This window comes from Triturus cristatus, chromosome 4_1 (assembly GCF_964204655.1).
Source record: "Triturus cristatus chromosome 4_1, aTriCri1.1, whole genome shotgun sequence".
Classification (NCBI taxonomy): domain Eukaryota; kingdom Metazoa; phylum Chordata; class Amphibia; order Caudata; family Salamandridae; genus Triturus; species Triturus cristatus.
In genome coordinates this window covers 196,249,393-196,265,706 of record NC_140585.1, presented here as the reverse complement: position 1 = coordinate 196,265,706, position 16,314 = coordinate 196,249,393, and the positions used below count along the sequence as shown (strand labels likewise).

Genomic DNA, 16,314 nt, shown 5'->3' with positions numbered 1-16,314 from the left:
TTCTGCATAATTAATTAAAAAGCAATAGGCTTTACAGGCAGTTCAAATAACGGGGTATGCAGATCTTCGTGACCTTCCACCCATGTTCAAGAGGAATGCACCACCCGTTCTCATTTCTACCTCTCTACTACTTTTATTTTCCCCGAACGTCCCTTCCTAGTTGATTTTCCTTCCTATATCTTGACTAGGAATCCACACGGAGTGGAGAGAGTGAGAACATGAAAAGCTACACATCTCTCTCAGTCGTTAGGCAGAGAGGTGATCCCCCAGTTCGGGCTGATCTTTTAGGCTTAGACACTACTGCTACAGACGAGGTTTCCAGGATCTTATGGATTCAGGGAGCAAACACCAGTAAATGCACACCACTCTACGAGGCACTACCTCAACAGATGCGATTCTTCATTGTAGACAAACAGATGCCTTTGTATGAATCATAAAATGACCAACATAGCAGCAAGTTCCTGCTGCCATTAAATAAATAAAATCAGCAATAAGTCTGCCCACTCTGGATGAACCTATCACTGCAACATCAGCTTAAAATACGCCAGTCAAACATTTTAATAAAATAGGTACATTCTTCCCAAATTGCTAACTGTTAGACCTGGTATCATTGGCATCGGTTTCCCCTGTATTTTTGCGTTTGCCGCCTGTTATTTTGCTGTGTGTGGATTTTGTTTTTGCTGGTCTAGATGATTTGGGCACTTTGCTACTGCTGTTCAGTGCCAAAGTGCCAAGTGCTCAATTTGTAAATTGTTGTTATGGATTGATGTTTCCATGATTGGTTTATTTGGGTTACTGTTAAGTCCCTTGTACAGTGCAGTGTGTGTGCCCAGGGCCTGAACACCAAATTCTGCTAGTGGGCTTGCAGCACCGATTGTGCCACCTACACAAGCAGCCTTGCAAGAAGGTTTCAGGCTTGCCACTGCGGTGCCTGTGTGCAGTCTAGTACTTCCATGTCAACCTGGCAAGTGCACCCACTTGCCAGGCCCTAACCTTCCCTTTTCTTACATGTTAGTCACCTTTTTTTTTTTTAATAGTCTTTATTCGTTTTCTATTCAGCACATCATACAGCTGTATATACGTCATTATGAAGTACAAAACATAATACATATTAATTCGCATAGTTGTGCCCTCTAGGTGGGGGAGCGGGGGGCAAATTGCTGCATTCAATTTTTCTCCCAAGCATCAAGTAACTTCAAAGATTAGCAAAAATAGTACTGTACTTCGCTATATTGAAACTCAATGCCAAAGAGAAAAAACATAAAGACTTCCAACCCGATACCACCGTGCTAGTTTGCCTATTCCATATAGGTCGTATGTATATATCTGCATAATATGTTGCTCATGTAGATTGCTGACTGGCGGGCCCTATCGTATTGGATACGGTTATGGGAGCAAAGTAATCAGGAGAGTACGCCGCCCAAGTGTTGCATTATATGTGGGTGCAATCCAGTCATGTCGGAGGTGTCGTGTCAGTGTATATGTGCATATGTCCGCGCTTCCCTGTTACGAGCATCCCCGGATGTGGGTGCTCGAGGTGTCGTAGTTGCTTTAGGCAGGGGCACAGCAGTGTTTATAGCTTATCACCCATGGTCGTTCGTGTCCCTAAGTCTACAGTCACATAATGTTGCCAGTCCACAGGCTGGATCCTGGCTGATGGGCTTGGGAGTTGCGTTGACGATGTGTCATGTTCCGCCACTAGTGCGGGCTGAAGGGCCATCAGCAAGTGTCTAATGGAAGGGCCAGTCGGGGTCTTCTAGGCCATAGCTATAGAGCGTTTGGCCAGTACCAGTGCCAGATCAATACATTTATTGAGGTTCTTCCATCGCGCATTTCTCTTGGTGATGCCTAGCAGATAGTGCGCCCCTGGATTGCAGATATGGTTCCCGTTGCCGCAGCTACTATGTCGAGATCCTCCTCCAGTATGCTGCAATATAGGAGCACATCCAGACCATATGCAGGAAATCAGTGTTTGTGTCATGGCACCTGGGGTAAATAACGATAGATGTTGGATACATTCACACCAGTCTGTGCGGAGATAGGCATCTGTGATGCGAATAATTTAATTGCATGAATTTCAAGCGGGCATTCTTGGATATTGTCTGGGGAATGTGGGGTAGGGCGGCACTTAGGCATTACGTAATGTGACTAGGTGCTATGGGCTGCCTGTAGTAATGCGCAACCCTCCGTCCTTTGAAGCAGAGTTCTAGTGCCTGATCACTCAATCAGTTCAGGTTGCCCTAATGATATTGCCCAGGGGTCTAGTTCAGCTAGTTCCACTATTTCCAAAACACAGGGATGCACCGTATTTACAACAATAAGGTGCATCCCCATGTTTTTCCTAGTGCTGGTGTTACAAATAGCGGCCTAGCACTAACACAGGTGCTGTTGCACCATAGTGCAAAGTGTGCCTGCGTTGCAGGAAATTATTGTTTATGTGCAGGCAGGTGTACCTTCGCACACATAAACAATCCAGAATAGAAATATGTTACTTCTATGTGTCTTGCATTCTGCAGCACACCTAGAAGTAGCAAATCAGAATAATTTAATGATTAAGTGCAGGAAGGGACACCTTCCTCCTCATAAACAATCATTAATGGTGTTTTACTTGCTCTATCTGTGCTGCAAAATGCAGCACAGATAGGAAAAGCAAAAACGAGGAGAAATATAAGTATGTCGCCTTGTAGCACCATTTGAAACGGCCTCAGATTTACAGATCCTTGTAAATTCGAGGCAGCGTCAAAAAGCAATGGGTGTTGCGGTGGAACGCCCACGGCAATACCCATTGCACGCTCCTTTCAAGGAGAGTGATGGGTGGAACCGTGCCGTGAGTACAAGATAGCGTTAAGCCACTCAAAGTAAGTATGGAGAAGGGCATAGCGCCATCTGAATATCAGTAAAACAGATGCTCTGGTGGCGCTAATCCCATGTAAATATACCATTTAGTGCTTTAATTTCTCTTAATGACCTCCTTGCCTTTAGCATAACAGGGAAGATCCTAAGCTGCAGGAACATAGCATGATAGGGTTGAAGGGGCCTAGTTGCTTGAAAGTAGTCACAATGCTCGAGCAAGAGAAATAATGACAATTGAAAAGAAAAGCAACTGTTAAGAGGCAAATGAAGAGAGAATGAAAGAAGTAGTAGAAGATTAGTAAAGACATATAGAGAAAGAAGTAAAGAAGGAAAAAGTAAAAGGCATCAAACAGAGGGAGCAAAAAAGAATGAAAAACAGATGGTTTGAAAACTAGAACAAAAAAAGACAAATGGAAGGAAATAAGAAAAAAGAAAATGGAAAGAAGGGTGGACACAATAAATAAAACAAAGAAAGGGAATGAAATGTAAGAAGAAAGGTAGTAAGTTTAGCAAAATACCCAATTTTTCATGATCAGCTCAAATTGTTGAACTGATACGGGTGTGTTTTTTTACTCTGCACGGATACTCTGCCAACCAGGCCCCTGTGGCTCTGACCTCTAAAACATGTTGAAATTGGCTACACTACTAATAAGCTAATTAACTTACTTAAATGACCCCAGAATATAGTGTAATGTTTACCCAGGGCCTGTAAGTTAAGCGTCACCAGTGAACTGCAGCACCAGTTGTGCCACCAAAGGAATGACAGTCATGACTTCAGGCCTACCCTGTAGTCTGCCTGTGCAGTTTTAAAACTGCAGATTTGATCTGCCAAAAAAGCCCCCTTTGACAGGCCTAAATCCTCCTTAGAAATATTAATAGATCACACCAAAGTAAGCCTTAGAGCCAATAAGGCAGGGCAGGGCGCATGGTATTTAAAGGTAGTACATGTACAATGTTATTGTTAAACATGCCTTACAGTGACACGCCCTAAATGCTATTTTCACTGAAGCAGGGTTAGGAGTTCCATAGTAAAGCAGTGGGCTGCAATATTGCATTTAATAATGATGTATCGTCCTAGGATACAGCTACAAAGTTAATTCTTGGACTTTTGTAGAATATTTAATATAATCACAATTCACTGGTAAGGTAAGATTTGTAATAAATATTTTAGAAGAGGGACCACTAGAAGCCCATTTGCATGAGTTTCCAACTGTGCGCCAGAAACTGAATAGGTGCCTTGGTGAGGTGTGAACTTGCTTCCAGGGCTGAGACAAAGGTCTCGAGTGTGGGGATGTGTTCTGATTCTCTGAAGGGCTGACCACCCGGGCTGTGCTCAGGAGCTTAATTAATGTCAAAGAGGCCCACACAGCCAGGTACCAAAGCAGGTGGGAGAGGAGCTACTCCCAGAACTGTTTTCAACTGACAGCAGAGGAAGGGTTGCACATTTTCCTGGCCACACCTATCGGATGGACACAGGAGCCTTGTTCAGGGTGGAAGAAGGTTCTGCTAGGTTGGAATTAGGTATAGAGTGGCCCTTTGCAGTGGTTTATAGTGGGGCACACAGGAAATGCTAAAAAAAAAAAAAAAGTGGGTAGGGTTACACATGGGGATTTTTCCATATAGGTCAAGGAGAGGCCGGGAGACACCCTCACCCACAGGCTAGTGCCAGGAATATAAATGTGGCACCCCTGGGTACCCTCTTCAGAACACTACTAGACCTGTGGAAGACAGAAGGACTGCACCTGCTTTTGAGTCTTGTGAGGGAACCATAAACGCTGGACCTACTCTCACTTGCACCCAGGACAAAGCGGTGACTCCATGAGTGAATTGGTTAACCTCCTACTAAGCTACTGGTGCACCTCAAGCTTCTGTAAGCCTTTTACCTGAAGTTCCTGCCTTGGACCGTGCTCATGGCTTGTGCTTGAATGAGTCTTGACCCCCAAGTACGGCTCTGGAGGTCTTGGGACTTTTGGCTGTGTCAAAGTGTTCTCCTCTTAACATCCTCAAAAACCCTAGGACTTAAAAATGTTTTGGTTCCAAAGACCTCCAGACGACAGGGACAACCCTGCAGGTCACTCCAACAAAGGTACGTTGCCACTGGGCCAATGATTCAGGGGTTTTCCACATCAGCAAATCTGTTTCAGTGATACGTCGCAGAGAGTCTCTCTGGCCTTTGGAGCCCTGTTCAACTACTGCTTGCAGCCTTCTCTGCTAGAGGAATCAGAGTTCCAAAAAAGTGACTATGTCTTAAGGTAGAACTCTTCACTGGACAAAGGAGCCACAAGTGTCCGCCAGACGGGAGACTTTCCTTGGGCACGAATTTTGAATTTCTCATGTTCGGCTATAGGATTTTTGAAGTCCACTTCAGAGACTAAACTCCTGATTACAGGTTGGCGGTCTTACTGCCACATCATTGCAGTGGTGGTCCCAAATCCACGGCAGGGTTTCTGACAGCAGGGAATATTTTTCCATATGTGATGACGCAGGTGTGTACATTTTGACTACACAAGTGTTAATTGTATACATATGCATGGCACATGTACTGGGTATTTGTACATGTACTTTGCCATTGCTGAGGTCTGGATCATATGTGTCCAGTCAATGGGTACGGACTTACCTGGCTTTCAGAGCCAACAGGGTTGTTTCCTTTGGGGGCAAGTTGCTGCTGTATAGTGGGGCCCTGGAGGAAGGTATTCACCTGGAAGACTGAAAGGAAAAAAAGGAAATGGGTGAGTTTGCACCCCATTTCCTTTAATTTTGCCGACTCGAAGCAGGCGGTCTCACTGCCACATTGGCTTGATGGCAAGGCAACTCATAATACAGACAGCAGTAACCTTTTCTGTACCGCCCTCTGACAGATTCTCTACCCCTGCCGCCTTAGCAGCAATCTGCGAATGGCTGGCAGTACTCTGGCTGTCCTCCCTCCAGCAACCTGCTGACATTGTAACTCCGCAGACAGACTGCCACCTAGGTGGGCGTGAAATCCAACACCACCGCGACGGTGGGACCATCACCGCCAAACTCATAATCAGGCCATTAGTCAGAAGGTAAAACTTCCAATCAGGACCTGGTTTCTGTGAACAACCCGCACTGCATTGAGTTAGGCCTCAATCACACCTAGTTACAGGTCAAGCGCAACCAGATGACTGTGGTTGTTGCTTAACACTTTTTGAAACAATTTTCATTTAACACTTTTGAAATTCATATCTTTGGTTCCCTTGATCAGATTGTGTTGTTTGTGCCATTTTACTCCTTGAATTATGCTCTATTTGTCTGTAGTGGAGTGGGATTTTTATTGGGGTGTGTTTCTTTTTTTTACAGTTTTTGTACTTCTAAATGCTTTAAACATGTTCCTAACTTAAGCCTTTTTTGCTATGTGCCATAGCTACCAGGGGTTGAGCTCAGGTTTAAATTACTGAAATGTTTACTGGACTTAACAAGACAGTGATATTATTTCTTGTGGTGCACTCCCAACAACACCAACTTTCGCATTGCAACAAAGATTGGACAAAAGAAAGAAGGAAGGAAGGAAGGAAGGAAGGAAGGAAAGAAAGATGGAAGGAAGGAAAGAAAGAAAGAAAGATGGAAGGAAGGAAGGAAAGAAAGAAGGAAAGAAAGAAGCAAGAAAGAAACAAGGAAGCAAAGATTGAAGGAAGGAAAGAAAGAAAGAAAGAAAGAAGGAAGGAAGGAAGGAAGGAAGGAAAGGAAGGAAAGGAAGGAAAGGAAGGAAGGAAGGAAGGAAGGAAGGAAGGAAGGAAGGAAGGAAGGAAGGAAGGAAAGAAAGATGGAAGGAAGGAAAGAAAGGAAAGATGGAAGGAAAGAAAGGAAAGATGGAAGGAAAGAAAGAAAGGAAAGAAGAAAGGAAAGAAAGAAAGAAAGAAAGAAAGAAAGAAAGAAAGAGAAAGAATAAAAACATAATACAGGGTGCAAATACGAGTGAGAATGTGAGAGAAGATAGAAAGGCAGAGGCAAAGAAAGAAACCCTACCCGGGACAGTTGTGGTAACTTACTTCGGCCGGTCGTTTTGCTTACTCACTCAGTGCCATTCAGGGTACTGTGGGGTTATTTTTATGGCATCTACCTTTGTCAGAAATCCCATTGTAATAACAGAGTGCATAGAAAGCAGGCTCGTTTTTAAATGTAATTTACACCAACTGCCTGAGAGCCTGAGGGTTAAGAGCGGGATTTCCAGGCATGCACCTAGAATCCATGTGCAGCAAGATGTGCCTTTTAGCAAATGCATTACAGCAAAACTATGTGAGCAACTCAGTGTCAGCATGCGGCGCCTTGTGCAGTGATATATTTACCACAGTGTGGTCTGCTGGTCCTAATGGACAGAGCTGACCACCATTGCTCGTGCCACTAAACTTCCCGTCGGTCTGGATGGGTCCTGAAAACAGATGAGGCCGCCCTGCTCACATTACAGGGCGGGCAGGAGGTGCGCTGCATGATAGGCAGGGCAGCAGGGTCAGGTAGCATCTTTCATATTTACTGTTACTGTGGCCTTGTCAGCTTGAGCAGGACTCTTCACAGTGCTGGATGAGGTATACAAAAAGTGTTAGAAATGACATGAAATACCACATGTCTCCATCTAGTGCTACTCGCAATATGAACCTCGGATGAAATTCTGAACGAGCCCTGATGAAATTCAAGGCTGTGGCCTTTAGTTTATCAATCATTAGGTCATCTTGTGGTTCTGGAGATACACAACAACCAACAGAGTTACTAGTACTACTATTCCATTCTTTTAATGAACATTGGGGAAACATATTGAGATGGTTACAAGTGTCAATGAGAGGTTGGAGACATTCTTCTGTCCCTAGATACTTCTTATATTCTGTAAGTGTCTATATATACCTATTGTATCCATCATGGTTTGAAATTATCCTGTAATAGCACGGATTTGCAGCAACCATTTTTAACTAAAGTCGTATAGATGATTTAGGTGATTCATTTGAGATCTGTTTTGAGGAGGTATGCCACTTCCTATAAGTGCACCACCGTTTGCACTTGTAGAAGAAACATGGGTGTGATTCAATTTAATTATCCAGTTTTAGAGGGTAAGTTTTAAGGACCTGTGGTCATGTCATTCCTCCTCAACACTGTAATTGTCAGAATCTGCTAGAGACTAATACATTTCTTCCAAGGGGTGGAAAGGATGTGGAGGGCATGTTAGCCATGCCTGTATCAGTAGTGTGAGCCTTCATGGAGTATCCATCTATAAACAACTGAATGCCCAAGTGTTGGAATCTCCCTCACGGAAGTGACATGTATTGTGGAATTACATTTTAAATGATTAGCTAGGAAGGGCAAAAACTGTCATTTTTACATCATAGAATTAAATTTGTAAAGCACATACAATATTCTACTCAAAAGAACATGCACCTATTTTGTCCCCCCCTGTAATAAAAGGTGCGCCTTTTTTATTCTATTCACGCTCTGCCTTATCGTTCATTCTTTTAACCTCATCTACCTCATTAAGCCTCATCTACCTCAGTAAGCATCTCTAGTTCACCTCTCTCTACCCCATTTCTTCTCTCTGTCTAAACTCTTTCTGGACTTCACCTCTCTGTCTCACCCTTATGCCCATCTCTCTATCTCCCCATTCACTCTCTTCCTCACCTCTCTCCTGCTCACCTCGGTATCTCTCTCTCTGTATCCATTTCCTTCTCCCTGCCATCCACTACCTCTGGCCGTTTCCTAGCTATTCTTGTCGTACCACTCTCTGACTTTCTACCTATCTCTCTTTCTCTGCCTCACCTGTTTTACTTTCTTTCATTCCCATAACTGACTTAACCCTTCTTTAATCTCTCTCCCCACTACTATCTCTTTCTAACTTACTCTTCGCCTTACCTTTCTCAAATACCATGCTTCCACTCTACCACTTTCATACTTCTACATCACCTTTCTCTGCTTCATGTCTCTCGATTTTTTGTACCTCACCTTTTTCTCATTATCTCCGTCTATCATTCTATGTTTCTACCTCTGCATTTCTCCTTTTCCGTGTGCTTCCCACTCTGTTTCACACCTCTCTCGGAACCTCAAGTCTCTGCATCTATCAGTGCTCCTGTTTCTTTCCTCAGCCTACTTCATCAGTGTCTGTCAAGCTCATCTTTATATGCATTTCCCCCTGATCCCTACCACACTTCTATCTATACATCTCTCTATGTAAGTCACCTCTCTCTACCACACTCTACCTCCCTTATGCTTCCTTGTCTCATATCTCTCTTACTTCACCTAACCTCTTTAACTCGTCACTATATTTATCTTTCAATCGGTCTATGGTTTTATATACCTATCCCAGTCTCTTGATCTCAATTTTCTCCACTGCACCTCTGTCTACTGATCTTTGTCCATCATTCTACCTGCATACCTCTACATCTCTGACTCTGGATCCCCATCTCTCTGTTTTACTCCCTCTCTACCTCAAGACTCTGCTTCTATCTAACCCCCGGGTTCTTTCCTCGATCTTCATCTGTTTCTCTTAACCTCATCTTTCGCTTTACCGCTCTTCTTATTTTCTCTCTCCATCACTCAATATCTGACCTCTGGCTTTCGCACAATATCGTCTTCTTTCATTTGTCTCTCTGCATCACATCCCTCTCTGCCTCACCTCTCTCCACCGCTCCCCTCTTGCTCACTGCTTTCCACGCTCTCGTTCTACCGGATCCTTCTCTTCACATTGCTCCATGCTCCACTTTTACTTTGGGCATATAAGTTGTACTTTTTGCCTCCTCTCTCTCTTTCTGCTCTCTCGCTCATCAATTCCTTCTCTTTTTCAACCCACCTTCTCTACCACCTTCTCTACCTTACTTCTCCCTCTAACCCACTTCTCTTTCTTCCACTCTCGTTATATCTTCCTTTACCTCACCTCTCTCTCTCATATCACTCTCCACTCTGCCTCAGTCTTTCCACTTCTATATCACACTCGCAGCTCATTCTATATCTCACCTCTGTATCACATTTTCTATCCTCACCACAGCACTCGTTAACTCTTTTCACCCCCTCTCTCTGGCTTGTCTAGCTCACTTTTCTCTTTTCCTAAACTATCTTTCTAATCCTGACTTCTTATTTCACCATTCCCCTACCTTACTTCTATCTGTCTTCCATACCTCTCTCTTTAATTATGCTGCTCCCTCCCTCCACCTTTGTCAGTGTTGACCTCTCTCGATCTCTCCTTCTGAGCCAAGGCCTGGACCACTGCTTAGTCTGACAGAGAAGGAAGCCTGGCTGCAGCAAGTGAGGTACTTTGCCAGATTCCCAGCAATGAAAGGCGAAAGTCCTTGTAGCAGGGTTTTGATTTGTGCAGATGCTGTGAAAACAAAATATGTCTTGCCTGGAGCCAATAAAATACTTAAGATGGCCCTTCCCTTTTTCTGCCCACTGTTAAATTGGAAAAGGTTTACAGCATTTTTAATGTCAGTAAAATGTTTTCATGTTGATCTGAAAGGACCATAAAAAGGCTGAATGCAAATGCAATTAAATTGAGTGTGCTTAGGGCATCTCACTGCTGTGCTTGGAGAGGAAATGCAGTCTCATGCCATACATGCTGCCTCTTCACTAAACAGCACAGTTAATATGGCATCACACTGTCTATGGAGGCTATGCATTCACCAACGAACAGTGCAATGTCAAATAAATGTCACTGATTTGTGGACCTTTTCTATAAGGTAATGTAAATGCTATATAATGGGGGCTTGGGGAGATTCATACTGCAATATGGTAGACAGAGAAATATTTAATTTATTTTTATAACTGGTCAGTAGGATGGTTCGGTGTGTGGAGGCGGAGCACTGATGATGTAATATAGAGTATACGAAAATATAGCAGTGCGTTGTGTATAAAAAAATACATGCAATATGTACTTCAAGAAAAGTGTCATATCCAATGTATTTCCTGGATTCGTTTTGGATTGGCATTTCGATGCTTTAGTACCATTTTAGAAATGTTAGAAAATATGTAATGATGGTTTTGGGTAAGATGCGTGTATTTTTTAATAGTTGTGCTTGTGTCCATGTTATATGTATTTCACTACTTGGAAAGCAAACAGTGCTGTGCGTTAGGAGGAGGACATATTGCAGCTGTGTTCTGCAGCATAGCGCCTCCAGCTTTATGCACCAGCTCAAGGAGTACACGCACATTTATGGCACTGATTGGTTAAGGAATGCCCTTTTGTATCAGGCACTTTGGTGAAGTTTATAAATCCTTCATTTTGTGATGCACTGTTGGACTTGGCCCTTTTTGCAGGGTCATCCCTGATCTTTTTGCCCTCCTCCTGTGTTTTTCCTGACCTGTTGGTGGTTTTATGACTCTGGGCACTTTACCACTGCTGATCAGTGCTAAAGTGCATATGCTTTCTATTGTAAATTATTGTAATGGATTAGTGACTCCATGAATGGCTATTTGATTTACTTGTCAGACCCTAGTACAGTGCACCATGTGTGCCCAGGGCCTGAAAATCAAATGCTACCGGTGGGCTTGCTGCACTGGTTGTGCCACCCACCGGAGCGGCTTGTAAAATATGGCTCAGGCCTGCCACTGCTCACTAGTGCAGAAGTTACTGCAGGACGTCGTGCCAGGTGAGCGTTGTAGGGAGAGAGACATTCTTTAAAGAGAGTCATTTTCTCTCTGGATTTCCCTTCTCTTTTTGAAAATCAGGAGCAGCAACATTGTCGTATGTAACTAACAACCATTGACAAAGCCAATAGTCCTGACTCGTTGTAGGTATGGTGCTACTTGTATCATATATCTGAATGGAATGACAGAAACAGCAAAATACAAGTCAGGCGGCACACTATGCTAAGCACAGATTTTTAACTTACATGTTTTAAGCCACACCATTAATTTAATTGGCCACGCCCCTTGGAGAGACCCCTCAGTTTTTTCATCCCACTTAAAGCCCTGACATTATGCCACATCCTCGCGCCAGCACTTTTTCCCCGTAGTTTTATGTAGCGCAAACTCGACCCGAAGGTATTGGAGCACTTTAAATGAGCACCAGTTATTACACATTCATTCTTGTTTTTTTAGGCAAGGGTAGATTAAGTGGTTTCACAGTTCCAAAGTCGGCAACTCTGGCTCTACACTACACACCCAGCTGAACACGGACACTCTGGCTCTACACTACACACCCAGCTGAACACGGACCAAACAATACGGACACAGACATACACACCACACAGGGAAACAAATTCAATGAGAAGAGTAACAAAAAAAAAAAAGTTTTAAAAAACACGCCACATCGGAACGGGACCCATGGAAGCACACCACAGAAAGATGAACCCCGTAATGACAAGGGTGCACCCGTGGAGGGCAAGGCATGTCTCGTCATGCAGGTCTTAGGCAGGATGATTCCTCCCAGAGTAGTTTACACAAGGAGTCTTGGCGGTAAGCCATGGAGGAGCGCCTAGTGAGGCGCCTCCGGGAGGACTGAGGCCGCCTCCCCGGTGCAGTCAGGCCAGTGCAGCTCAGGCTCTAAAAGGCAGACGCTCAGCAGCTGATTCATCCAGCTGGACTGTTGTGAGTAACGCGGAGCCACATCCACAGGGAGGGCAGCCAGGGGCAAACCAGTAAAAAGGCATTAGTCACGGCGTTTCGTAACACACATGGCTTGGGCTGTACTCCACAGGCGTCCTGGAGCCAGCTGGCCACACTGAGAGACGCGGGCCCTCATGAATACGTCTGTAACTCCCACACTCCCTCCGTTCCTTCCTCCCATCCTACCTTCATGCTTTCCTTCCTTCCATCCTACCATAATTCTTTCAGTACTTCCTCCCATCCTACCTTCATTCTTCCCTTCCTCCCATCATTATTTCATTCCTCCCATCCTACCTTCATTCTTCCCTTCCTCCCATCATTATTTCATTCCTCCCATCCTACCATCATTCTTCCCTTCCTTCCTCCCATCCTCCCATCATTCTTTCCGTCCTTCCTCCCATCATTATTTCCTTCGTCCTATACCTCTTTCGTCCATCCCATCCATCCTTCCTGCATGACTTTCTCCCTTCTTCCCTTCTCCCGTCCTGATCTCTCCTTCCTGGCCTCCTCCCTTCCATCCTCTCTTCCTCCAGGTCCTGCAGTCCTTCCTTTCTTCCTTCTTTTTCTCATTCCTTCCCCGCCTCCTTTTGCTTCCTTCCTGTCATGCTCTCCTTCCTTTTTTCCTCTGCCCCATTCCTCCCTCCGTCCTGTTCCTTCTCCTTCTCTTTCTTGTTTTTTTCCTTCAAACCTCCTTTCCTTCCTGTCTCCCTATCTTCTGCTTTACCCTGTCCCTTCCTTTCCTGCTTGCCTCTTTGCTGTCATCCTTTCACCTTCCTCCCTCTCTGCTTCCTTCGTGTTACCTTTTTACGTTTCTCCTTCTTTCTCCCTCTTCTTTTTCTCCTCACTTCCTACATCCCCCTTTCCTTTTACCCTACCGCTCTCCTTCCGTGCTTGCTATATATACATATATTGATGAACTGTACCCTAAAGAACCCACAGAGTATGTAAAAACACGTCGAGACCCGTTTACAAATCCACACTACACGTGGTCTTGCATAGGCTTAAATATGCAAGAACTCCCTGTCGAATGCACAGGCAGGCATGGTGCTCGGAGAAACCAGCAAACGCCCACACACGGTTACTCTTTCACAGGCTTTCATTCATATTTATGCACGTGGAGGTGGGGATGGGGTGCACAGACCTACAGACCAGGACCACTATGTTTAACCAGAAGATGCAAGCTCTTGTCCCGGGTCTGTCGCTCAACCAGATGTTGTTATCCAGGAAAAATCATGTTGGCTTTCCAGAGGTGCTCCCATTGGGAGCTCTTAAAAACAGCGGGGTACAAAACTGTACATTTCACACATCTTTTCTCACACTTGGGATTCCAGACACAAAAGTAGACACCAGCTGATAAAAGGGGTTGATACCGACACACACCCAAATAGATGGGAAAAAGTGTATGCATAATAATACAGATGTACATGCCACTGAACATTGGTGCAATGTTGCATGGTGGATAGGGCCACCCAAACATAAACAAAGACATACAGACACACAGAGGTAGGTAATGATCTCATTGTCCATGTGTATAGTACAGATATATACACTCTTAGAGAATGTCACAAACAACTAGAGACCTACATTTTCAATAGAGCAGTAATAAACAGGACTACAAGTCCCATAAGGCAAAGAGACGGACTGGCCTGGACCAGCTACTCACCCGCTGACCGAGGAAAAGTGATAGCTCTGCTGTGCTAGTGATAATCTTTCAGGCACCCTGCCCGACAGCGGAGGCCTCTCGCAGGGGTCCCGCGGGCTCTGCAGCACCTCTCCTTAAGTCTGCGGGGTTCCCACGGGCTCTGCGGGCGCGCTGGAGCAGCGCTCCTTTAAGTCTGCGGGGGTCCCACGGGCTCTGCGTGCGCGCTGGAGCAGCGCTCCTTTAAGTCTGCGGGGGTCCCACGGGCTCTGCGTGCGCGCTGGAGCAGCGCTCCTTTAAGTCTGCGGGGGTCCCACGGGCTCTGCGTGCGCGGTGGAGCAGCGCTCCTTTAAGTCTGCGGGGGTCCCACGTGCTCTGGAAGATTGTTCTGCGGGTTTGGCAGGAGGCACCTCCCCGCCCCACGCTCGAGCTGGGCCCTTGATGTCCGGAGCTGCAAGCTTAGCGCAGTGACCCCTAGATACAGACACCCTTCTCACCACCCGGTGTTGCGCACACTGTCATTCACCCTAAAGTGCCTCTCTTTCATATATCCCTGGCATGTGAATGCCGGGATGGAAAGGGCGTGGACTGGAGAGGAGTCAGTGCTCAAGTACCAAAATGAACGTAAGTTCAGGGGTATTTCCACATTGCTCAACAGCCACTGAGCGAGCACACCCGAGCACCCTGCCCTCCAGTCCTGACCTCCTTTCACGCATCAGTTCTCGTGAAGCGCCGGAGGCGGTGCGGGCGCCGCCTGAACTTGCCTCACGGGCCCGGCTCTGCCAGGGAGACGTCACTATCCACAGGAGTTCAAGTGTGTTTAGAGTGGTCTTCCAGACTGTCTGCGTGACGTATCGTTTCCGGTCAGGCAGGCTCCAGTGGGATTATGGTTCTGGCCCCCTCATATACACATTCACCATATTGGGCAATGGACGGCATGGAAAAGGGGACTTGCAAACGGGATGAGCAGAACTTTCCCTAAAAATGGATATCATTTTTTGCTGGAATTCAAAAACTGCTTATGCAAGGTCAAATGGACTTGCATTTTTTATAAATGTGTATTGGACCTTCATTTCACTTCATTCTAAGTTTAGACGAAGAACTCAGGACAGTCCATGTCACATTTTATGTTTTTCCGTGGGTATTATATTCTATATATTCAAAACATTTTTGGGTTCTTTTTTTAAAAAGAAACAAGGAGTTAGACATTTAATCGATGCATGTGAATTGTTTCTTTACCTGAAATGTGTTTGGGTGCCCTCTTGAAAGCTGTTGTAAGAGCACGTTACTCCATGAATAACGTTTTGCTCTGATGCGCGCTTTTGCACTATATGTAGTTTTGAGGGTGCTGGATTTCTAATTCTTTTTATTCATTACACGTCATATTTATGTATGCTGATGGTTTTTTAGATCTCGCCTGACCCAGCGCACGCGCTGGTCTGGCGAGACTTTTTGTAAGGGCTTAAAAAATATGCTGCCATGGCCGGCCTAGAGCTACAGTGCATGAGCGCGGGCGCGCGCTTACGAGCAGAGGCTTTCCTCTTCGTGCTCATTAAGCGCATCGCTCGCCGCGCTTGATCGCGAACGCGATCACTTTCGCGGCCAATGCTTGTTTCCAATTGCAATTGTAACCCTACTCAAACACATTGCCCTGATCTCAATTTACGTTGACCGTGCCTTATCTTTGTAGGCCTGCGCGAGCGCTTGTCTACATGATTCAATCTACTTTCCAGCCAAATGCACTTTTTTTTTTTCTAAAGACAGTTTCTGAGAACGCCCCGTGCAAATAGCATGTGAAAGGTATGGACAGAGTACCGACCTAACGCAAGAGAAGGTTTTTTAACAGCATTGTCATATTGTCGAGCTGTTGTGGTTCTTCTACAGATAAGCCTTGCAGGCAAACAGCTGAACTGTCGCTTTCAAAGTTAATGGCATTAAACTGGGCCTTTAGTAAACGAGATGTTGTCTCAGCCATTGTTCTCCGCGTACATGGCGGGGTTACCACCCTCACCCGGCAGCAGAGCTTCTGAGACTGCATTAACTTTTAGCCCCGATAGGGCTATCGCCTGATCTCCGTTCGAAAAATACCGGAAGTCTTCTGCACTGGGCAAAGGGGTCCTTCTGCCGCCGGCACCGCCGCTACGAAGGTACAGCACGTGCCAGGCGCAGACCGTGGCAATGGAACTCACAAAACCAGGGCGTTTACGCGGAGCAGGAACAATAAAGGGGCCCTTCAAAGTGTTCGATCTGTCAGCATTTGCTGTTCTATTAAAGGCAGACTACCA

General features: G+C 45.3%; 1 protein-coding gene across 1 annotated transcript in view; it reads right to left on the bottom strand.

The window, feature by feature from the left end:
• LOC146854006 (proto-oncogene Mas-like) overlaps nucleotides 1–14,884 on the bottom strand; it is a 28,142-nt gene extending 13,258 nt beyond the window's left edge. Inside the window, exon 1 of the mRNA XM_085651872.1 lies at nucleotides 14,054–14,884. The gene's annotated coding sequence lies outside the window, so the exon portion shown is untranslated. The remainder of the gene's footprint in view (nucleotides 1–14,053) is intronic.
• Nucleotides 14,885–16,314: the final 1,430 nt, after the last annotated feature.